The sequence below is a fragment of the Anser brachyrhynchus genome (assembly GCF_964034855.1).
Source record: "Anser brachyrhynchus genome assembly, chromosome: 23".
In the NCBI taxonomy this organism is placed as follows: Eukaryota; Metazoa; Chordata; class Aves; order Anseriformes; family Anatidae; genus Anser; species Anser brachyrhynchus.
Genome location: NC_137716.1, coordinates 2994174 through 3018353, shown reverse-complemented (window position 1 = coordinate 3018353; position 24180 = coordinate 2994174). Strand labels below are relative to the sequence as shown.

The following is a 24180-nucleotide window of genomic DNA, read 5'->3' as shown; positions in this document are numbered from 1 at the left end:
ACGGAAAAAGGAAGCACCTGCAGCGGGGTACGGGACCGAGAGACCAAAAAGGAGCGTGGGCTACAAGCCTGAAGGCTTCAGCCAACAGCAGAAGGTTGGGGGTTGTCCCCGGCTCATCTCCTGGACCCCGAGACCAGGAAGGCCCTGGCTGCTTCCTCGCATTCCCCGGCTCGAGCCGAGCTCTCCATCGTATCGCCCGCGTGCAGGGCTGCGGCAGAAAGGGGGGAGAAAGATGAGCAGCCTGGAGGAATTTCAGCCATCAACAAGCAAACAGCCTCTTCGGCCCTCTCCACAGAGGATGACGTGCCTTTTGTACGGAAGGCTGCTTTCCCCATAGCCTGCTGCCTCCTGCTAATTGCTCTGAGAGATGAACTTGCCCCCGTAAATCACGGGCTGCACGGCGCCAGCGCTCAGCTGTAGCCCCCGCTCGCTGCCTCCCAGCTCTTCCAGCTATACGTGATTTTACAGCATGAAAAAATAATTACTCCTTCTAAATTGCAAACAGATTGAAATAGCAAGCAGCTTGGCCCCGTGAAGTATGTGCAGTTGTTCAAGTGTCTCTGGTGCTCTCGAAGAGGTGATAAATGCCGAGCTGCTGCGGGAATCAGCTGCCGCCTCCGAGCTGCAGGGGAGAGCTCGAAGCCGCGGCCAAAGAGGAGCCACCCAAAACCCAAACCTACCTTTTGACTAAACTGAGCTCTGCTGACAGCAATCACAAGAGGCAACACCCAGTACGGGGATTTTCTCCTTTGAGAGTCACAGCACGGCCGAATAACTCACACCAGTTTGAGGGGGGGGAAAAAAAAAGAGAACCCTCATCTATACTAAATGAAGTCTTGAAGCTACAGCTACCTAAGCGAACGCCTGAAATGACATTACAAACACCATTATTTGCACTGCTCCCCCTTGAACTTTGTCCATGCACCTGCCTTTCTGACTGCCCTTTCTTTCCTCCTGTTTTAAAAGCAGCGCGGGGATCCCTGGGCGGCCACGTCCAGCTCAGCGCTGTCACAGCAGCCGCCGCAGCGTTTCAGATCCCTCTTGTAACCGGTCACCATTTTAAGCGCTGTTGGGGTTTTCTGCGAGCGCTACGTTCGGGACTGCTGTCGAGGGAAGGCCCTGAGCAGCTCCCAGAGGAACAACCGGCGAGGGCAGCAACCCCCTGCGAGGCACCTGCGGTTCTGACATTGAACCTCCCCACCGCAGAGAGCCCCTCTCATCTCTGCAGCACTGCCCCGTGGCCCTCGCAAAGCCTCCCGGGGGACACCCACTCGTCCCCCTCGGCCGTTCTGCAGTCGGTGCCAGCCCTGCAGACACCCCCGAGCTCGGCCTGATGAACTGCAGCAGCGTTTCCCCCTGCGCAGACCTTTGAACCGAAGGTTAATGCACCGGGCACAGTTCGCAGCAGGGAAAAAAAGCAGGCCAAGAAAACTTTCCAGAGGAACACAACACCATCTTCGGCTTTCCGCAGAAATGAGCCTTTTGTTTACAGGCTTGCAGAAGCTGACTCCAGGGGCTGGTCTGTTCTTGCTCAGAGAGGGAAAACAAGCCTGACCTCAGCGTGCTGGAATAAACTCTGCCCCCTCCTTCCTTACATGCTTCTCCCAGTGCAAAGGTACAGAACACGATATCCCGCAGCGTGACCCAGCTGAGCGAAGCGTGACCACACGCTCCTGCTTACTGACATCGAAAACAAGACCGCCGGAGCCAAGAAGGTGAACTGGCAGGACCAGCTCCGGCTTTCATTCATCTGGCGGCACCGGCCAGCGACTTCCCAGCTGGCCAAAGGTCTCCAGTAAGTCAGCCGGCCCCCGGTACGCCGCGTACGGCGTTCGCTGCTCAGCACACAGCTCCCGGGGCACAGCCAGCCGCGCGGCAGGCACTCCCCCTATCTCCCACTTGTACCATTTCCTACGCAGGCGATAAGCAGGCTGCAATTTCCTTCGAGCGGATATTGCACGGCAGCGCTTGCCCGAACAAAGGACCTGAACATCGCCGTGCGAGAGTCAGAGGGGCTCTGCCATCCTCGTTAGAAACCTGTCGCGGGCATTCGTCACACCAACAGGTCTGGGGAAACCTTGTTGGTTTTGGTCCTTCTTGACCCGTGCCCTGTTTACGTTTTGGGCCAGGATCCCTTGCTCACGCCCGCCCTGCACGCCGGCGAGCTGCCTGCACCACAAGTGCCAGCGCTATCAAAGATACCTTGCAGTGGGTGGGAGCAGCAAGGAGGGGAATTCCTTTCCGAACTGCCTGGAAGCGGCAACAGTTGGTAATGCAAGGCATCTCCCGAGGCAAAGCCTGCAGCTGCCAACCTTCCCTCAAAGCCGGTGCAAAGCTGGAGGGAAGACAGATCATCCCTTCCAGCCCACCAGCAAGCCTGCGGTGCCAGGAACCCCGTGGGAGGCAGTCGCTGCAGAGCCTTTCCACCACCATCTTCCAGCTCCCCGGCAGGAGGAACTCGCTTTCCTTCCCTCGGACGCTCCAAGATCCGGCGGATCGCAGAGCAGGCAGGCGGCCGATGCTGTCAGCTATTCCTACTGCCCCTAATAAAGAGTGCTATGAAAAGATTAGAGGGAACACGCGACACGAGACTCACGGAATCCTTCTGCAGGAAGAGCCTGCTGTACGAGCAGTCTTTACGACTTTTAAAGAATGCTTGAATATGTGACAGAGGGTAAAAATCAAAGACACTGCATGCACAAGGTGAACGAGGCACCAGCCCAGTCACCTCTGCAAATAAAGGTCAACGTGCAATGTTCCCGATAACACGATTTGGGATTCCAACGTGAGAATAAGAGAAAACTGCATTTGCGCTGGCTGTGACTTTCGGCTCCTTAGCTCCAGCCTGCTCGTTCAGTGAAGAGACGCGGGTTTTAGGAAGCCCAGAGCCACCGGCAGGCTGTTGGTGCAGAACAGCCGCCGAGCCCTGCCCTGGTGAGAGCGGCGTGCCCGCGCCGTGTTGGTGCCCGCGCCGTGTTGGTGCCAGCGCCGCCCGCCCCCGTGCAGCGCGGTTGGGCAACGCGGAACAGCTCATGGAAAATCAGAAGCTGCCAAATGGCCAAAGGCTCCTTCCGAGGCGTCTGATGGATCCCCTCGTCGAGGAACTTGGGAACTGTTACATGCTGTACCCGTGGGCCAAACTAAAGCATTCCAGGCAGGTACCGCTGACCGGCGGGTAACCAAGGGGCACCGAGCAGCACCGGCACGGGACCGTGATTCACAGCCACGCTGCGATCGCACGAGGTCGGCACCTGCCACGCAGCACGGCGCGTCTCGCCCGGGCAAGCAGGTTGCAGACCCACAGCGGCGCTTCAGGTTCCCCCAGGACCGACGTCTCGGTGAAGTTAGAGGGAAAGGAACGCGTTACTTGGGGTAAAGGTGCTCAGCCCAGGCTCGAAATTAAAGAACCTTAATGGGATAACCCACGCTGGTTGCAGTTCTGCTACGTAGTACTCTAAAAATAGGCAAAAGGTACTGGTCCAGAGGTAGACTTTGTCCAGTCTCCAAAAATAGACACCCAAAAATAGTAAATCATTACCAGGCAATTGCATCTGGACAACCAATGCAAAACATCCGTGGTAAAGAGAGAGTTCATCAAGCTTTTAACTTTTCCCCATTAATTCCTCCAAGGGACGAGCAGATTCCTCGTTCCTTGCCCACAGGAGTCCTGCCATTTTCCAGCACGCGGCCCAGGATTTTTGCTAAGTAACAGCTGCCACAGCCAGCGCACATTTGCTTTTGGAAGCAAACTGCTGGTTGTGAAGTTGCTAGGAGGTCTGTGCTGGCAACTTGCTCTGGAACCTTTTTTTTAAGTCCTAAAAAGGGAAGGCTTGGAGGAGAGGCAAGCAAGAGGGGCCTTCCCCCCGGCCTGCAGGGCTTCACACCTCCAGGGACCTACGCTGCAAGCTGCAAGCCCGCAGGAGCCATTCAGCGGGCCCCCCACCAGTACATCTGTCGCTTTGAGGCCCCTCCACGGGGGGATTTCTGAGCAGCAGCTGCTCCTGTGAAGCTCGGCTCCTTCGGGTTTCTGAGAGCAACAGGAAACGCTGCCAGCAGCTGTGCTGCCCGAGGACACAAAGCAACGCGGCCCCCGCGCACCACCGCCGGCACAAAGGACCCGTGCACAAGCAGCTTCACGGGCGGAAGGTGCAACTCTAGACCTGTTGTCCTGTAAGAAATAATTCCTAATTAAGTGTAGAAGGCCTTACAAAGCCATCAGCAGAGGCGAGCAAGGGCAGCTAGCACGGAGCTGCCTGCGTTCCCACCCCGTGCCAGGCTCTGCCGAGCAGCCGGGGTGCTCGGAAGCACAGTTCCTACACGATCCTGCATTCCTGCTCAGGCTTTGTTTTTCCTCGGAGCAAAAGAGGAAAAAGTTCAAAATAAACCCTGCAGACAGCAACATTCCATTCGCAAGAGTTCATTCTCAAAAGGAACGGGACAAACTAATTCCTCAGTAAATATTTGGGGTTACAACTCCGCTTCGCACCATCGCCTTCAACGCTTCCACGGGTTCAGAGAGCCAGTAATAGACTCAGGCCACCAGCCCGTGGAAATAACAGGACTTATTTCAGCAGTAACAGAGCTATTTTTAAAAGTTTTACTTACGGGATGCCAATTTCCTCAAGCTGTTTGGAAAATGAAATGTAAAAGCGTACAAACACTAATGGAACAAAAAATGCGCTATAGCAACAGCCTCCTCTTGCTAGGAGATACACCAGATATGTTCCGGACTTTCCAATTCTCTTTCATCCCACAATCACCTTTTCCTCCTTTTAGACAACAGACTAAGAATAGCAACAAAATAACCTCTATGTCTGCAGCAAAAAATATTTGTTTATGGAGAAAGTTTGTTCCTAAAAAAAATAAAAATCTGCCAGTTTTAGCAAATGCCTCCAGCTGTTACAAAGAAATCAAACCAGGGACAATGCACTTCTTCACTCGAGGGATGCTCACGTTTAATGTCATTAGATTAGCTCAGTGTCTCTGCCAAGCAAATAAGCAACACAAGAAGTCCTTTTATGTCGCTGACAACCTCCTAAAAATCGGAGGAATTTTAAAATGTACACCAACCTAACAACTGCTTGCAACAGGAAGAGGAGGTGAAAGAGTATCCAGCTGAAGCAGCAAGGGAGAATTCATTACACTGTAAATACCAAAGCGAAACACAGATGGGATACTGAGGTTTATAATTCTTAAAGTGCCATTATAAAAGTGCACAGGCATTTGCTGTTAAATATTATGACAGGCATTCAGCAGGGCAATGTATAGCTATTTTCATAGCTGCACCAACAATTCGAGAACTGTTCCAGTAAAACAAACACAAAACATCAACAGGCTGTTGACTTCAAATCACTAAAAATGCCACGCAAAAAAAACCACGATGACAAACTAGCAGTGCTTCCAAGCTAGCACTAAAGCACTCCCCAGGGAAGGGATCTTTCCCCTTTCCTACAGGATGGGTAAAGTTCAATCTGTTCTGCCATTACCGAAAGTGAAAAGGGAGCGACGAAAAACGTCTTCTCGAAGGAAAGGAAGGGTTTGAAAGCAAGGTTAATTGCTTGGTTTTAAACGTGGATATTTCTCCTGGGATACATTTTTATCTCAAAGCAACTTCTGAGGTTATTTCAATGTGCTTTCATGTTATACAAGTGCCCTATCTTCTAGAGGCTAACAAGCAGTTTTATATAGCCAATTAGCAAGAAAACTAAATAAAAGCCTTAATGAACCCTGAGAAAAGGGGGTGCTCTTGATGCATCAGTGATCACAAGGCCAGGGAAGCATCATTTCTGCAAGATGCAAGTCGCCAACAAAGATGTCTTCGTGTAAATCTAGAAACTAAACAAAACTCGAGAGGATTAAACCCAGCTCCCTAAATACCAGAAAGGTGCTGAGGGCCCTGCCTGGCAGCGACAACCTGCTGGCTGCTCACCGCGCAGAGCTGAACGGAGCAAAGGGTTCACAAACGGCTCCTGAAAATAGAAGCCAAGTCCAGCAGTGGCGACTTGTTCATAGCCCTGCTTCGGGAATGGCTTAAAAAGGGAAAAAAAGCAGGCGGCGGGTTGGGGAAGAGATGCATGCTTACATACTTCAGTAAAAATCTGCCTCTTCAGTGAAGAAAGATTTGCTTTTGAGACGGAGACTGGCATAAGCATTTCCTGCTTGGAGCCCTGAGGCGATATATTACAATATAACAACCTCCATCAGCTTTCCTTTTTTTGTTTTTCTCCCCGATTTCCTTATGTTTCGAATTAACTCTCCAGTCCACTCTGACTCACAGCAAGGCTCGATGCTGATTCCACGAAAATCGCTCCCTTCTTGGAGGAGACACCAAGTGCAAAAAGTAGGGCAAAATGACGCAAGTGGAACCGACAGGCGACATTTCTCATGAAAGTGAGGCAACAGGAAGCACCGCTGTACTCCTGCCACAACCCGGGGAAAGGACGACCAGCCGCATGATAAAACACAGCTCCTAATACATTTGCTAATGAGCGTGCCAGTCAATTACTCATTCCAAATTGATTTAAGGACTCAGGCTCTCTCAGCTTTCTGGAGGCTGACGCTGCTCCTCTGATCACGAGCAGCTCACGCCTGGAGCTGCAGCGCGGTCCAGCTGCCAGGGACACACTGCCCTCTCTTGGAGATCCCACTCGGAACCCAGGCTCCAAAACCAGCCCTGCGGAAGGATGCTGAAGACCAAAGCGCTGCTGGCATCTCTCAAAAACTAAACTTCTGCCCGAGAGGCAAGTCAGGGACAACAAGCAACGCTGCCTGATGTATTGCTTTGAAGAAAGAAGAGGAACGTCTATCGGGAGAGCCGCGGTTAAGGTAGGCCAGTTTTAACTGATAACCTTGAAGGTACCGTCCTATCAGAACTTTAATCTTTTCACCTGGAATGAAAGGCAGACAGCGCGTGGCACAACTGTGCCTTCCCTGGAGTATAACGTAACAGCTAAAAAGCATGGTGATGCCATGTTAACAATCATCAAATAAGGTAATGCATTAAAAAAAAAAAATCCAACTTACAGACAACTGCTACCTCAGGAAATCGGGTTTCTTTGTGACCTTGGGGCAATTTTAGACGCTTGACATCCTACTGAAATCAAAGGGACTCTGAGCAGCTAAATACCCTCACAGACATGGACTTCTACGTTTCAGCCCCCCAGCAGTGAAACAGGAGCAGTCTCCACCTGAAAGTCGGAGCTAAAACCAGAGGCTACTGCTCAAAGCAGCCACCCTTGCAGCGCTCAGAGGCCCCAGTGTACCACTGGGAGCAGCAGCCTAGCTGTCCTGCCATCAGAAAGCTGCAGTTGTTACCGCTACCTAAGGTGCCTGAAGTTTCGTCATAATTTATCGAGCAGCCCTCAGAGGAACACAGCCTTCAAAGACAATTATTTAACCACTCACCCCTCGCATGACTAAGGGACCAGCTGATGCAGGGTACACGGAGATCTAGCACTCAGTGCTCTAGACAGAAAAGGCAGTTCAATTACTGCCCTGCGTCCAGCCCTGAAAAAGCACCTTTTCAGCCCGAAAGCAGGGTGTACAGAGGTGCTCGTGGCAGTGACAGGACTGTAAGCGGCAGATCTCGATGCGCAGGGCAGGAGCGGAGCAGCCCTTCCTGAGGCTGCTGCGTGACCGACCCTCGAGTTACAGCCTTTCAAGGAACAGAAGACAAAATTGCAAATGCCAGCTGTTTGTGAGTTGTTACCCGAGCAGTGCTGAGGCCTTGGTCAAACCACCTCCGGGTGACTCTGAGCGTGCTGCTAGCACGTTCGTGCTGCCCACCTCGTAAGGTATCTGTGGTTTGGGGAATCAAGGATACAGAGACCTGAGGAGTTAACTGTGAGGCAGGAGGGATAGTTTGGAAAGCTTTTTGGTGTGCTTCTGCATAAACATACCTGGTTAGGGAGCGTTCACCCTGCCGCCTTCAGAACAAAGGCAGATGAGCTCTCTGGCTTGAGAAATGGCCGGTTCTCCTAAAAGAAAGGAAACAGAGAGAGTTTTCAGCAATTAAAACGTTACTGCAGGGAATGCTTGCTACCCTGCAAACATCAGGCTTTGATCCAACCGGCTGAAGCACCTCACATCTTTATTTTTTTTTAAAAGACAGCAGACATCACAGCCATCCAGCTACAAAGACCCTTCTCACGCTGACAGACACAGGCAGTACGTTCTCCCTGTGTGAAACCAGGCCGGACCCGGCTCTCACGGAACTATTTCGGGTCACCTAGTAAGAATGAGGGAAATGTCACATGGATTCACGGGTTAGCAAGCCAGCAGCTATGCGGGTCAGCCGGCTTTAAGGCCGACTGGAGGCAGAGCACCTGGCTGCATTCAGTGCAGTTCAGGCTGGAGTCTGAAGATGGCCCCACGATCACAAGGGATGCCAGGCGCTCCTGCCTCCCTGCGCAACAGAAAAAAAACATCACCGGGCACACAAAGAGCGGAGAGATATTCCGAATGCTTAGTCAGCCATCAATCACATGTTATTTGTCATACGCTGACAGCGGAGATGCTGTGAAGGCAAGGAAGCAGTCACATACATGCATTATACATTTCTAAAGATGTAAGGCTGCAATACAGGAGCTACAACAAAAGAAACCAGAGAAAAATAGCATGAGCAACTCAGGGAAGTCAAAAAGAAAGAGAATGACAAAGATAGATTTAACTAAAGAAAGGGAAGGGGAAGGCATATCTGCAGTATTTCATTTTTTGTTCCTCCTCACAATGATCAAATTAAAAAGCCCACACACTTAAATTAAGTACAAGTTAGAGGGGAGTTGGAAATACAGTCATTCAGAATCACTATTTAGGTTAGGAAAATTGCTGCATTATATTCCTTTGTCAAGCGGCAGATGATGAAATCTGCAGGAGAAAATGCGGAATTTGGACCCATCTCACACGAGAGCCAGAAGGAAAGCCGGGGGGCCACGGGGACGGTTTCCGAGCGGCCCCGAGGAGCCCTGGCCCCACCGGCAGCGCCCAGCACGGCGCGTGCGACGGCGGCCGGACACAAGCAGCGAGCCCGACCTTCTCCCCTGTGTCCTCAGCGGCTACGGCCAGCCCTAACGCCACCCTCAGACCTGGGCCACCACGTTTTAGGCCCCAACACTACTTTATTTTTATTTATTTTTCAGACAACCGGCTACGCAACAAACATAAAAAACAGAACTGAGGCGGGGAAGCAAGGCCCAGTTAGGGCTGCGATTCTCCTTTGCCCAGGAACCTGCACTGTGTTTAATTCATACCCTCGAGAATACCTCTGATAAAAAACCCTGTCTCCACAGGCGCTGAGCAGGATTCGTCCCTGACTTAGCACACCACCGCCATTTCCCCTCCTGGGCCCGAGGCCCCAGCTGCCACCACAGCGCCCGAGGCCCAGCGAGACCCCTCAGGGCTTGGCCCCCGACAAGGCCCCTCCATACGTTAGCAGAGAAATACCCTCCAACACACAACAGAGGAAGCACAAAGGGAGCAGGGAACGTTAGCGTTATTATTTTAGGCAGCCACAGGCTTAGGCTTCCTTTAAGGTGTGATCAAAGCAGCGGGCGTGCCGGCCTGTCCTCTGCGAGGGCAGGTAGCTGCGTAGCTCGTTTCTAGAGGGAATTGTTTAACGTCTAATCATTAACAGCAAAAAAACACCCCAGATAAAAGTCAGCCAGCGACAGACCAACGCAATGATGCATTTCAAGTCAGCAGAGTCGTTACAGTCACCAGGAAGCACGGGATGTTTGCTTGTTCCTGTTATGGCCCTACCGTGTTTCCCCTGCAGAGGGGACAGCTTCGCAGGAAACAATATAAATGAGAATTAGAAGTAGTCATCTCTTTGTTCTTCCAGCCTCCCTCCTCCAAGCACCACGAGCAGCAGCAGCAGGACCAGGCGTGCTCGTGCGTTCGGGCATTTCAAGCTGCTGCTGCCATTACATGGCGAGGGGTGGCGGTGGCATCGCGAGCCCACACGCCGCAGGGGCTGAGTCGGAAAGGGGCTGATGTCCACCAGCCCGGCCGCTCACCGGCACAAACACCAGCCCCTACAGCACCGGGAGTCCCCAAGAGCCTGGCCTGAAGGAGGCACGGGGAAATGGGAGGCACCGGCACGTGGCTATGGTATACACCAGGCGCAGACGCGGCGCATGCGTCTGATCCACGCTGGCCTCCTACCTACAGCCTCCGAGCATCAAACGGTGCGGCCGACGTGGCTCCGACCCCACTGTCAGGTGCTGCATGAGGACAGGAGGAATGTCGAGGTCTCTCGGCCTCCCAGGGAGTCTGCAGCACGAGGACACCCATGGGACTGGCCCGCGATGTGCCATCACCTGCAAAGGGAGGTGTTCGGCCCTGTCCTATCAGCCCAGGTCAGAACACAGAGGAGCACCGGGAGCAGAGCCCCCCACCCCTCCTCGAGCACCTCTGGGTGCCCCCTGAGCGCAGGGACGCCCATGAGGTGAGGCAAAAAATAACCCGGCGCTGGGCCACTGCATCTCGAGGGGATGCAGAGCTTTCTTCGTCTTCCCTACCAGAGGTGTGTGGACTCCAGGGATGAGCATGAAGAAACCACACCAGAAGTGCCACCTGCATCGCCCTCGCTAAACCTTTCCTCGTATGTTTATCATTTCACCCTCTCCCAAAAAAAATCACTTAAAATAAGCATAGCAGCACCCTCCCTGCCCAGCTGCTCTGCAGCAGCGGGCGAGACGAGGGTGCTTCTACCACACACACGTTCCAGGAGCTTCGCGCTGAAATCCCAAGAAAAATGACTTGGGATTATGACATGGCACCACAAAACAAAATGCTCGCTGGTTTTAACGGAGCCGTTCGCCATTCGTTCTTAATCTCCTCGCTCTATATTTATAGCGAAATATTCAGATAACACGCAGCTATGCCGTGCTTGAGAGCTCCACGCAGAAACAGGCTTCTTTAAAGCATATTTGGAAAGGGGTATCTGAATAATACTTTGCCCTTTGGTAGTTTCTTTTAGCAAAAGCTCTCAAAAAGCAATAGCTTGTTTCCCTACTAACCTGGTGCTGAAAATATCAACTGCCTCATTATAATCGTGTTACTGCTCCTGAAAACCCGTAATCGGAGACTTGGGAAGGAACTGAAACGTGCTGCCCCAGAGCACTGCCCTAACGCGAGCGGTGCTCTTTGTGCCACCGGGAACATCAGCCCTCCACCCGCAGACGCGATGCAAAGCCAGAACCAACACGTACGCAGGGTCCTTACAAGGTCAACTGAATTTCAACTCCGCTTTTAGCACCTCCGCACAACAGCTCGGTCGTCTTCACCCAGACCAGCTAACGAAGCTGAAATCAGCACACACACCTCGTAAGATCAGAGCAGCAGCCGCTATCGGTAGAAACCTGAAAAGGCTTCAAATGGCACCAAAAGCCCACTCCTAGCAAGAGCTGCTCCCGTGTCACACAGCCAAGAAAGCAAACTGATATTTATACAAATGGATTAGAGCTGACTCGTCCATAAATCGTGGATTTATGATTCACGCAAAGAAATCAGCAAATTCGCATTCACAGACAGGGACTTGCCAGCTCTCGGTGCGCAGGTGAGAGAGGTCACAAATTTATGAGCTCTCACTTACGAGTCCATCCCTCTCCAGCACATTTACAGAGCTCGCGAAACCTTGAGAAGAGTACTTGTAGACAAGTCTGCCAGCGAGCGTTCGGCTCCCTGGATTCTTTACACTGCTCATTTCCTCCGGTCGAACAGAAACGCACGCAGGTGGCAGGGACAAGCATTAGATCATGCAACAGGTTCACCTGCTCCTTAACCTTCTCCTCCAGCAAGAAGCTCCAGAAAAAGCTTAAATTAGGATGCTACAGTACACACCGCTGCGCTGGAAGGGAGGTGCAAGAATCGAGAGCAAGAGCACTGTCAGCTTGCATTATCCTCCGGTTTTCCTGGACAAAATTAAACAGTGGTAGTGAAAATGGCTTTTTCTTTCAATATTCTCACTGAAGCTTGGCCTGCAGGCCACAGGACCAAGTGCCTACCACGTGAAAACGTAAAACACCAAGTTTTAGGAACTCTACTCAGTGCTACCAGTACTTGGAAGAGGAAACGCTCCTGTTCAGGCACAACCTGCAAGCAAGCTGACGTATCAGCAAAAAATAAAGAAGTAAAGGTGGCGTGGGCAAAAGTCTCTCAAACGTTGTTACAGGACTACGTGGTAGTGTCCGAGACCACCCTCGTTCCCGCCCCACCGTTACATCCTGTTTTTTGTCATCTGCAGGTTGTGCCCTTGTTTCTTGGTTTGAAGGAACGGGAATTTACATTGCCGTACCACGCACTGCAAGCAAGCAGCCAGCAAGATTGAAACGGAGCCAACACACAGGTTAGGCTCCCTTTCACAGTAATTAAAAAAAGCACTATATTTGATTAACTTTTACCTCGTATGCACTTAAAAAAATTCCAGCAGCGTTTGGGTAACTGCTCAAAAGAAGGCGGCCGCATTGCTCTGCCCGGCGGCCCCAAATCTGGCCCGTGGGGAATGGGGTTAGCAGGGTACGATCAGTCCCGCAGGAATTTGAACCCGTATTTACCACATATCGCAGCGGCACTCACACGGAGAGAGTGCAGGGGGAAGGCTTCACTTACGCAGCCAACAACAGCCTCAAGAATGACACGATTAAATCGAGGAGCAAGGGTTAAGTGCACGAGGCCAGCAGCTCGAGCAAGTCCTCAGGAGCTCAGCCGCTGTGCCGGAGACCCCTCGGCTTCTCGAGACGCCTGCACACGTGGACTTTGGCCCCAAAACGCCTCGTGGGTGCCTGGCAGGACCCGCACGGCGCTGAACCTTTGAGCCACCAGCCCCAGCAGCCCCTCCGTGCTCCGGGAGCCCTCGACAAATTCCCTACACCATCAGCAGCTTTGTCAAACCCCGGCTGAGATTTCCTGCCCCTCTTCCTGACCGCCCTGGAGACGCTCGCATCTCCCCAGCGCTGGCACAGCTTCCCTTTCCCTCCCCAAACTCGGGAGCAGCAGTTCGGGAGCAGCCGGCTTTTGGATCGCAGCGGTAAGCGCAAGCAGGGCTTCGCCTGCAGACAGATCGTGTTTCACCTACCAAATAACAGCATATACCCGACTATCCAAACACGCTCTCCCAGCTGTTATTTACTGAAGAGAGTAGGAAGTGGTTACTCTCTCGAGCTGCAGCTAAACCACAGCAACTTTTAATTTTTTCTCCTTAATGCAGTACGAAGGGAGCGCAGTAACGGAGCGCACAAAAGAGATGCGCACAATACATCTCCTCTGTTGGTTGACAACCCTCTGCTATTTCGGGAATGCTCATCCGCAGGTGGAATTGGATTTGTGCTCCCATGACTGACAACACAACTCACTCGACTCCGCTCCATCCTGGCCTATGGCAGCTGCTGCTATTTTGAGCACCGTGTCGTTCCAGCGCTGCCGAACGGTATTATTCCAAAGGCGAGAACGTTTCCCTAACACGAGATTTTTCACGTTTTTAAAAGAAATCATGGGGTTTTAAGAACTTTCGCAAGAGAGGCGAAGACCCCTCTCCAGCAAAGCCAGGCTCTACCTGCACGAACGGGCTTTGGGAGCAAGCCCCGGCGCTGCTGAGACCATCACCACGAAATGAAATGCAGCCCCGCAGCCCGCTGGAACGGGCTGAGCACCCCGACCTGCGCCGTCACCAAGGTCCTTCGGCAGCGAGCAGGAAAGCTTGCTCTGTCCCCTCCGTCCTGACAAGGGCCTTGCCTTCTGGCAGCAGACTGATAACGGAGTCCTTCAGAAGGCACCGCCGCAGCCAGCCTGTGCTGGACCTGTCCCCAGAAGCATCCGTGAATGAAGAAGACAGAAAAACATGATGCAACACTGAGCGGGTAACACACTAAAAAAAAAATAAATAAATCACATCTAGCACGTATTTTTTCCACGCGCGGGCACCACAAACATTTTTCACAAACATGCACCAAAAGAGCAGCTTCTCCTTGAAGGCTTCAGAAATGTGAGAGCTAATCGCTCCTTAGGAGCCTCTACAAAGCGTCAACCCAGATCCCTAGAAAGGAAAGCTGAGGGTGGGATAATAAGGCGAAGAATGTCAACCACCTAATTAGTAAGCAGAGGGAGAACAGCTCTGCCACCCGTCAGAAGCGCTGACTTTTCCGAGCCTGACGCTGACCCGCGTGAGCACCCCAGTTCAGCCAGCAGCACTGATCTCGGGCGTTCACCCCCAGGTCCGCACCGTGGGCTGCTGCGAGCCCAAGGACCAGCCCAGCTCCGCACCCAAAATCAGCTCAGCTCCCTCCCTGAGCGAGCAGCACCGGCTCCGCAATTAGCCACAAAAGCTGCACCGGGTCAGCCATTGTTTCCGCCTCCAGAAGCTCGTGTCTTGAACGCTGCCTGTAAGGAACAATGCCCGGACAAATTACATTCTGGTCAAGTAGCCACCAGCTGCAGCTCGTATGCACACAATTTTTTAACTAATATTCTGGAGCAAGCCCTTCCTTGTCCTCCAGAAGCTGAATTGCTCGTGCCCCGCGGGGCTGTTAGAAAATAATTACTTCTCTAAACCCACGGGCTACTCTCCCAAAGTAGGTGTGCCCCATGACTAACGTCTGGCAACCAACCAGTTCCATCGGCATTGGTATGCTGCGAGCACAGAGCCGCTGCTGTCACTCGCAACAGCTCCTGCTCTATCTACGCTAACAAATGTGAAATCCTTTTTTCACCCCGGCGTCCTCGCATAATGCCGCACGCCGTTCTGCGGATGCCTTTACGAAGCCTATCCGCTATTTATCACACGCGCTAATAGATCCGTCCTTAAAGCAAATTCTCCAACCTCAACTAGTTTCTACAAGGGACCGTAAAGACGTGTATTTGGGCGCTGACAAATGAATTTGGCATCGCACCTCGGCAGCATAAATCGGCAGAAAAGCGCTCTCGTTGCTCTTCCCAGAAGGAAATTCGCAGCAGGCTCCTAAGCACAGCCCTGCCCGGAGCTCAGCACCGCTGCTCGGAGCCAGCAGAGCACGGGTCTGACACACGGGGCTACAAACGGGCGAGAAAGACACGATGAGATGGTTGTTTCCTTCCGAGTACTTTCACGTTCCTCTTAGAGAGGTCTTCCAGTGACAATACTAACCAGTCTTCATTCCCATCTGTACCAAAATCAACTTTTCCTGACCTTAAATCGTGGTACAGACCAGCAACGACTTCCACCCCACCTGCAGCCCCCCTCACCTAGCCGAGGCAGCAGCAGGAGCACCCGGGGAGCTGTGCAGCATCCTCTCAGCTCGTACACTGCTGCGCTCCTTCTTTACCAGCAAACGCCCAAGAAACCAACAAAAGCCAACAAAACCAGCTGGGAATCCCTCAGCCACATAAAAGCAGGGTTTAAAGACCATCAGCGCAGATTCCCAGTCTTGCGGTTTCCCCTCCAAACTCCGGTCTCGGTCATACAGGACTCTGCCTGCTCTCGGCTGCTGGACACCGGTTATTCTCTTCTAATCCTTCCCTGCTTTTCAAACCAATGCCTCCAAAATTAGAGAATAATTCTCTTCTTTCCCCATTTCTAAGCCACAGTTCTGGTCCTTAAGCAGAAAATATGCTCAGTTCCAGGTCCACCTGTGAGCTTCAGCAGGTGCTTTACAGAAGCTCATTTTCTATCCCACCTGATGACCAGCACCACTTTTGTTTCGAGGCTCAGGATCCACTTCTATGATTACAGTTTTGGACATAACTCCAAAACTACGAGCAAAACGATCGCATTTCTTGGCCTTAACTCAGGACTTTTCGTTAAAAAAAAAAGGGAAAAAGAGGCTCTCCGACAAGCCTGTGCTCCTCTTCTCGTAGAAAAGTCGCATAGTGAGATTAAATTCACGACGCCGGTGTTTGGGTAACCGAGCAGAGAAGCTGCGATATGTCATGATTTGAGCATAAACACTGATCCTCTGCCAGCAAACAAAGAAGTTACCCTTAGACTGGAGGAAATGAGAATAACCATGACTACAGCAGGAATAATCTCCTAAAAGCAGTTTCTGTAGCACATCTACCGAGCAGCCCCGCCGTGGTTTCAGAGCCGCAGCAGCAAAATCTGAGGGCAAGCAGAAAAGGGTTAAAACACGCCGGAAAAACAGCACAAGGTCTCGCCGCGAGAGCAGACGAGGCAGAAATGGACAAAAAGCCTTCAGGGCTCGCAAAAGCAAACACCCAACTATTCTATACGCTTAAAAATAGATTTCGTTCTTCTGAAGGGGGCAAGGCGAAGGGAGCTTCTGGAGCGCAGCAGCAGCACGTCGGCCCCGCGAGCCGGCGGCTCCCCGAGCGTGGCAAGGAGGGGAGGCTGCCGGAGGGCAGGAGAGGAACGTCCACACGTCCATCCCTCTGTCCATCCTCCTTCCAGCCCCCTCTCCCTCCCTGCATCCTCCCTCCATCCTCCCACCAGCACAGAGCCCACCGCGAGCACTGGCCACGGGCCAGGGCCAGTTTTTTTCCCCTCGCTCGCTCGCCTTTGGAGCGGGATGTTTTTAAAACTGCTCTGACGCAGTCCTTTCCCCAGCTTTCCTCCCCCTTTCTAGAGAGTGAGAGTAAAACAAAGCAGGAGTTACCGAGCGTTCTCAGCTTTTGCAGCTTCTCAGAGGTCCGCCAACAGGGAAAGTCTCTAGCTGCAAATTCAGACGTGCTTTCTGATTACGCAGGCTAGGGTACGGTACAACTTTTTTCTAGCCTGTTAGCAGGAACGAGGAAAAACATGCAATAAATTATGAAAAAGCATAATCCTTAACTAAATTTCCTGTTTTGTGTCTCAGCCTAACAGCGTGCCTGAATTTCCTCCCTTTTTTTTTTTTTTTTGTGAGGTCGCAGCCAATCCCTACCCACCCACTTAAGAAAACGTAATCCAAAACTACCGGAGATTTCTGACACGTCTGAGTTTGAAGAATCACCCGAATTCACAGCTCGTTTCCTGCCAAAGTCCAGCTCCTACACCCCTAAAACAGGGATGAAGCCGGAGATCTGCTTCCACCACGTGCGCTGACCACCCCCAGCATGGAGAACCAACCGGCGGCTCGCCAGATTCAGCCCTTCCAAACAAATCTGGTGTCGTGCCCAGCCTCAGCTCCGGTTCTCCCGGGGCTTTTCGGGTATTTTGTAGAGCGGCGGGGCTTGCCGGGAGGGAGGCAGCACCCCGAGCCAGCAGGCACAGCTTTCACTTTCACAAGGGGCGTTCAAAACGAAAACACGGGCGTGTTGCACAATGCCCCGCTTGTTCGGGCGTTTCAATAAGGGGCCTTTTAGCAGGACGCGGGGATGATGGCAGGGGACGCGTAGATGGCAGCAGCAAAATCTGCACGGCCAGAGCTGGCACCGAGGGATGGGGCAGAGCCACCCGAAACGAGCCGCTTACACCAGGCCACCGCAGCCTGGCACTTGCAGCAGGCAGCCAAAAGCAAGGTCCAGCCCCTCCAGCCCCTCGCCTGTTAAGTTCCAGCCATTTACTTCTAAATGCAAACCGAGCAGGTAAACGTGAAACGCTGATTTTTTTTTAAAGTCTCTGCAGTTTTGCTGGTTTGTCCTGACTGTAACAGCGGTCAAGCCACGCCGCGGGAGGGAATTGTATTTACGTTGTCCTTTAGTTTTGCTCCCTTCCCATTTTTGTTTCTCCTGGCACTCTGCACGCCGAGCTGGGAAACCCGTAACGGGGAACGGGAACACGTCCCATCAGCTCCCCTGCCCTGCGGGCAGCTAACCGCCACGCGTGCTGCCCCTCGCTCCATCCTCCTGCACGACTCCTGCTCTGTAACTGAACGCATTAAATAACGCGAATGGTATTTGAGCAGCAGCAGAGGTGCTACAGAGAGCTCTCCACTCCAGAGCTCGCTTACCTCCGCATCCCCATCCCTCTGCCTCCTCGTAGAGGTGGGGAAAGCAGCGCCGGAGCCGTCGCAGCCGGAGGGCAGGACCGCGACGGGCAGCCCTGCCCAACAGCTTTACCTTGGGGGCTCAGCACCCGACTTCAGACCACACCACCGACCCCGCACCAGCATCCTATCGCCCCCTTTTCTCTCGCTCTGCCCTCCCCGCGCCAGAACCCCCGGACGACTACAGCCCACCTCCCTGCTCTGTACACAACCACCGATTCGGGGTCACCCTGCCCCGCTCCCGAGCACCGACGCAGCGAGGCTGCCGTCCCCTCTGCTCCCCGCAGCCTCCTGACGAGCAGCACCAAAACCCCCGTGATTCCTGAGCCGTCCGGAGCCCACACGAGTGCAGGAGAACCGAACCAAACCCTCCTTCGGATCCGAGCTCCATCGCTGAAGGGGCAGAAGAAGGCGCTTGGGAAACGACAGCTCGAGCCCTGCCCTTCGCCACCTCCTCCCGAAGGCGCCAAAGAAAACTTCCCCCCTGCTCCCGGCTGAGCAGCGACTTCCAGCGCCCCACCAAACGGGGTTTGACGGCAACTCGCGGGCGCAGGAGGAGGGCGCCCGCCTCCCCTCCGAGCCCCGGCAGGCGAACGCGCTCCGGGGCAGCGCGGTTATCTCCAGCGGGCAGATAAGGAAGCGAGGCAGGAAGGCACAAGTTGGGCCGGCCGCGGGGGGAAGTGCGAGAGCGGGGAACAAACCTCGGAGCCCTGAGTCACCGGCCCCCGGTGCCGCTCTCTCTGCGCCCGGCTGAGCCGAGGCGCGCTGCTCTCCCCGTGCCCGCCGGGGACGACGCCTCGCCGAGGCAGGTCCCCGTGTCACGGAGCGCTGATTACCTGCAGCAATGCCGGTTCGGTGCTGAGACAGGAGGGGAACCGGCGGCTCCGTGTCAAGGCGCCTCCTGGGTCGGTCGCTAAATCCCCCAGCAATCCCCCGAAGGGCGATTCCCCTTCGTCCCGCAGCTGCGGGCGGCGGAAGGGAACCGACCCCTCGGACGACAAGCCCTGCTTCAACGCATCGATACAGATTTTGGGTTGTGCTTTCCCCTAGGCTGGCTGGAAACCAGAGCGGGACCGACGGGGCCGAGGGCTCCCGTGGGCCTGTTTTCGGGCCACGTGCTGACCCGGAGCCCAGACTTGGGCGCCCTGCGCAGCGCAAGGCCAGCAGCGGGCGAGACCCCGCGGGACGAAGGCCTTCCCCCGGTGCTATACGCTTCGTAGGAGAGCGGCTCGTTAGGGAAACCCAGCAATTACCTAAAAGGCCTCAAGTTTACTCACAGGCTCCGACTAAAGATCAAGTTACCGACTTCTGCGGCGTACCGCAGGCCGGCTCGCCCGCCGGTAGCGATGGCCGCAGCGGCCAGGTCAGCTTCGCGAGGAGGCCGCAGCCACAAACGACCCCGAAGGCTGCCAGTTTTCCCCCAGAAAAAACACATTAAATGCGACCCAGCACCCTAAAACCCGCAAGTTTTCCCCTCCTTTACAAGCAGAGGGCGAGGAGCGGCTCCGAGCGGCCGCAGCGCCCGGCGTTTCTTTGTGCTCACGGCCGCAGGTGGGGGCCGGGGCCACATCTGGGGGCACCCCGGTGGGGGCACCGCGTGTCCCCCCGTGTCCCCGCTGCCGGGGGGGGCTGTAGGGGACCCAAGGGTGGGCCTCGGGTGCCCAGCGGGTCCAGACCCCGCTCCTGGGCCTCCTACGGGGCACCTGCGGCTCGTTTGTCCTGATTAGTAATAATGAGGGGGGGGGGGGGAGAGGGGGGCAGAGGGGCTCCTGCCTTTGTCTGCGGCACCAGGAGCGCGGCCACCCCCCTTTTGGGGTCTCACACCACAACACCCCCCAAGCGCTGACCCCCACCAGACCCCCCCCCGCCACAGGACCCCCCCCTTGCTTTCCACCCCGACCCCCCGCAGCCCCCCCTGTACCGAGGCGCCCCCAACTCACACAGATGTGACCCCACCAGGGGGCATCGCCCCCCCCCCCAGCCCCCGAGGGGGGGCTCTGGGGCCGTGCCCTGCCAGCCCCCCCCCCCCCCACCGCCGGGTCCCGAACCCCCGTGGGTTCCAAGCGCCCCACGCACCCCCCTCCCAGCCCCCCCCCACCCCTCCCCAAAGACCCTGGGACCCCAGCAGAGCCCCCCCTCCCCAAAAGCACCCCTACACCCCCCCCACTGACCCCCCCCGTGACCCCCCCACCCCAGACCCCCTCCCCTTAACCCCTCCCCCCTCCCTCAACCTCCAGCACCCCCAGGGCCCCCCCCACCCCCCCCAGACCTCCCCCGACCCCCAACCCCAACCCCCCCCAGCCCCCCCCAGCCCCCCCCTCAAGCCCCCAAGCCCCCCCCCGGCCCCCCAGCGCCCCCCCCAAGCCCCCCAACCTCCCCATTAGCCCCCCCCAAAACCCCTTAGCCCCCTCCCCACCTCCCCCCCCCCCACCTGCCCGGTCCCCTCCCCCTCCCCAACCCCCCCCCCCGTTCCTCCCCCCTCCCCCCCCCACGACCCCCCCTCCTCCGTCCACCGGGCCCTCGGCCCGGGGGCTCCGCCAGGCCGCGGCCTGCACCGCCCCCCCCGCCCCCCCCCCCGGCCGGTTTGCCCCCCCCCACGGCTCCTCACCGGTCCCGGGGGTGCCGCGCACCGGGGGGGCACCGGGGGGGGGGGGGGAGGCGCCGCCGCCGCCGGAGCCAGCAGCCGCTGCCGCGCAACGCAGCTTGCTGGGCGGCCCCGCCGGGCGCGGGCAGGGCGGGGGGCGCCCGGCCACGCCCCGCCGCTGACGGGCAGCGACGTCAGCCAATGGGAGAGCTCGGAGCGGGGCGCGCGGGGAGGAGGAGGCGGGGCGAGGAGCGGCCAGCAGGTTAGGGTGAGGCGGCGGCGCGGGGAAGGGAGGGGGAAGGAGGGAGGGGGCGGGGGGGCTGGGGAGCGGCGGGGCGGGCGGCCAATGGGAGCGCGGGGCGGGGGGAGGGGGCGGGGCTATGTAAATGTGAGCGTTAATATTAATGAGGGGGGCGCCGGGGGGGGGGGCAGCAGCCCAGGGTGCCCCCAAATCCCGGTGGTGCCCCCCCAAAATCCCAGTGCCGCCCCCCCAGAATCGCAGTGCTGACCCCCAAAATCCCAGTGCTGCCCCCTCCCAAATCCCAGTGCCCCCCCCTAAAATCCCAGTGCTGCTCCCCCCAAATCCCAGTGCCCCCCCTAAAATCCCAGTGCTGCCCCCCCCAAATCCCGGTGCCCCCCCTACATCCTGGTATTGACCCCCAAATCCCAATGTCCCCCCCCCCAGAACCCATTTGCTGCCCCCCCCCCCCCCCCAAATCCCAACACTGCCCCCGGTCCCAGTCATTCTCTCCCCAAAATCCCAGTGCTGCCCCCCAAAATCCCAGTGCCCCCCTAAAATCCCAGTGTCATCCCCCCAAATCCTAGTACTGCTCCCCCAAATCCCAATACTGCCCCCCCCATCCCAGTGCCACCCCCAAAAATCCCAGTGCCCCCCCCAAATTCCCAGTCCTGACCCCCCCCAAATCCCAATACTGCCCCCCCGATCCCAATGCCACCCCCCCCCCCCCAAACCCCAGCGCCACCCCCCCAAATCCCGGCGCTGCCCTGCCCGCTGCCCCCACGGCCACTCTGAGCCCCTGGGGGGGGGGACATTGGCGGGGGGGGGTGCTCAGCACATGCCCGTGTGTCCCCCCCCACCACCACCCTGTGCCCCCCCTGGGCCCGGTGGGCAGCAGCGGGGCCGTGGGTGCAGGATCGGTGCTCAGGGTGCAGGGCCCCCACCGCAGACCCCAGCCCGGGACCCCCCCATCTCTGGTACTGCAGCCAGTGGGGGGGGGGCTCATGCTTGGCTTCGCCTCGTGCCCCCCCCTCCTGCACAGGCCCCCCCAGGGAGAGGAAGGGCTGCGGGCCCCTTCCTCGTCCTTCTGAGTCACCATTGCCCGGCCTCCGGCTCCTCCTGCCTTCCTGACCGCCCTGGGGGGGGGGTGAGGGGGGGGCCAGAAATCCAGCTGGACCCCCCCCCCGCCACCCGGTGCCCCCCAGCACCGCAGGGCAGCCGGGCTCCCGCGCCTCGCACCAACGCAGGAGGGGACCCGCAGCCCCCCCCCAGCACCGGGGGCTGAGCCGCCCGCAGCCCCCAACCAACCCCCCCCCGTGGTTTTACAGCGGGGGGGGGACAAGGGGAAAATCCCGGCGGGTGAATCAGCGGCGGGCGGCAGTCACGGGGCGCAGGAAGCCCGGCGGCCCCCCCCCCACGATGCCCTGAATCGGGGCTGTGGTTCCCCGGCCGCCGGGGCCTGGCTCGAGGTGCAGCGAGGGGCACGGCCCCGGGGGGCACGCGGGGGGTGGGGGCCGTGTTCTTGGGGTGCACCAGTGTGCACCAGTATGCACCAGTTGCCACTGGAGAAGCAGTGGTGTGAAGCGCTGGGCGTTCGCAGCCCGGTGTTCGGGTTGCGGAGCGCTAATCCCGTTAGCGGGCAGCAGGCCGATTCCCCTAAGCCCGTTTGCGCCCAGATGGCTCCGCCACCCTGCGGCTCCAGCCACACGCCGGGGGGGGGGGGCGGCGGTGTGACCCCCCCCCCCCGGCCCCGGAGCTCTTTGTGGGTCTCAAAACCAACCGAATTTATTTTTGGCTGCTCGTGGATCAGGAATCGAGGGGCCGCGCCAGCCCCCGGGTGCTGCCTCCCGCAGGTTTGGGGGGGCTCGGGGTGCCCCCAGCCCAAGGGCACAGGGGGCAGAGCCGCCCCGGCCCTCCCGCGAGCCAGAGACCATCGCTGGGAGCAGGGGCACCCCGAGGGACCAGGAGCACCCCAAGGGACCAGGAGCACCCCGAGGGATGTCCCAAGGAGCACCCCACGGGACCAGGAGCACCCCGAGGGGCGTCCCAAGGAGCACCCTGATGGACACCCCGAGGGACACCCCCCAGCTTCAGCAGGACCACAGCCCCCCGGGGACAGCCCCCCGGGGCAGCAGCCCCCAGTTCTGCCCAGTTTGTCCCCAAAGAGCCTTTTGTCCCCCTCCTGTTGCCCCGGGGATGCTGAGACCTGGCCCAAGGCCGCGGACACGGGGAGGAGCGCGCCGTGGGGTGCCGTGGGGTGCCGTGCCGTGCCATGGGGTGCCGTGGGGTGCTGTGGGGTGCCGTGGGGTGCCGTGCCATGCCGTGGGGTGCTGTGGGGTGCCGTGGGGTGCCGTGCCGTGCCATGGGGTGCCGTGGGGTGCTGTGGGGTGCCGTGCCGTGCCGTGGGGTGCCGTGGGGTGCCGTGCCATGCCACACCGCGCCGTGCCGCGTCCCTAATGCCCGAGCCCGTTTCCATCTCCGGCAGTTCGGCCCCACACGGTGCTTTGATGTCGGAGGAGGAAAAACTAAGCCAGGACGGGGGGGGGGGGGGTCCCAGCGGGTGGGGACCAGCACCAGGTGTCCCTGTGCCCCCATGCGCCCGTCCCGCTCACCTGCTGGGGACACGGGGCACGGGAGCGGTTCCCACGGCTGGTGCCAGGGCGCTGTGACACCCCCTGGGTGCCGTGACATCCCCGGGGCGCCGTGCCTGTCCCCGTGGTGCTGACTGACCCCGCGGACCCGTGAGCGTCCTGGCAGAGCTGTGCCTGTCCCTGTGGAGCCGTGGCATCCCCATGGAGCTGTGGCATCCCCACAGGGCCGTGACAACCCCACGGGGCCGTGACATCCCCGTGGGGCCATGACATCCCCATGGGGCTGTGACAACCCCATGGGGCCGTGGCATCCCCACAGGGCTGTGACAACCCCACGGGGCCGTGGCATCCCCGTGGGGCCATGACATCCCTGCAGGGCCGTGACATCCCCACGGAGCCGTGACAACCCCATGGGGCCGTGACATCCCTGCAGGGCCATGACATCCCTGTGGGGCTGTGACAACCCCACGGAGCCACGGCATCCCCATGGGGCCGTGACATCCCCACGGGGCTGTGACAACCCCACGGAGCCACGGCATCCCCACGGAGCTGTGACATCCCCACGGGGCTGTGACATCCCCACGGGTCTGTGACAACCCCACGGAGCCGTGGCATCCCCACGGGGCCGTGCCATCCCCCTAGAGCCGTGCCCTTGCCGAGGCCCTTGTGGCCCGTGCGGCCCCGCTCCCCCCCCCAGTCCCCCCGCCCGCACCCGCGTGCCCACGCGGCCGCAGCGCCCGGGGAGCAGATGGTTGCCGTGGCAACTGGCACGATGATGACGCAGGCCCCGCGCTCCCACCCCCTCCCCACGGGGACGCCAGCCCCGCGCTGGCAGCGGGGGGGCACCCACCGGCGGCCCCCCCATGCGCGGGC

The 24180-nt window shown here is 57.6% G+C and overlaps 1 protein-coding gene across 3 annotated transcripts in view; it reads right to left on the bottom strand.

The window, feature by feature from the left end:
* Positions 1-20621, bottom strand: part of GNG7 (G protein subunit gamma 7) — a 68238-nt gene extending 47617 nt beyond the window's left edge. The window contains exons 1-2 of one of the 3 annotated variants that reach the window (XM_080565886.1): positions 20503-20621; positions 7899-7976 (exon numbers count right to left, since the gene is read on the bottom strand). The gene's annotated coding sequence lies outside the window, so the exon portion shown is untranslated. Of the gene's footprint in view, positions 1-7898; positions 7977-16583; positions 16703-16883; positions 16962-20502 lie in introns of those variants that run through there. The other 2 variants (XM_080565888.1, XM_080565887.1) reach the window with 2 other exon arrangements.
* Positions 20622-24180: the final 3559 nt, after the last annotated feature.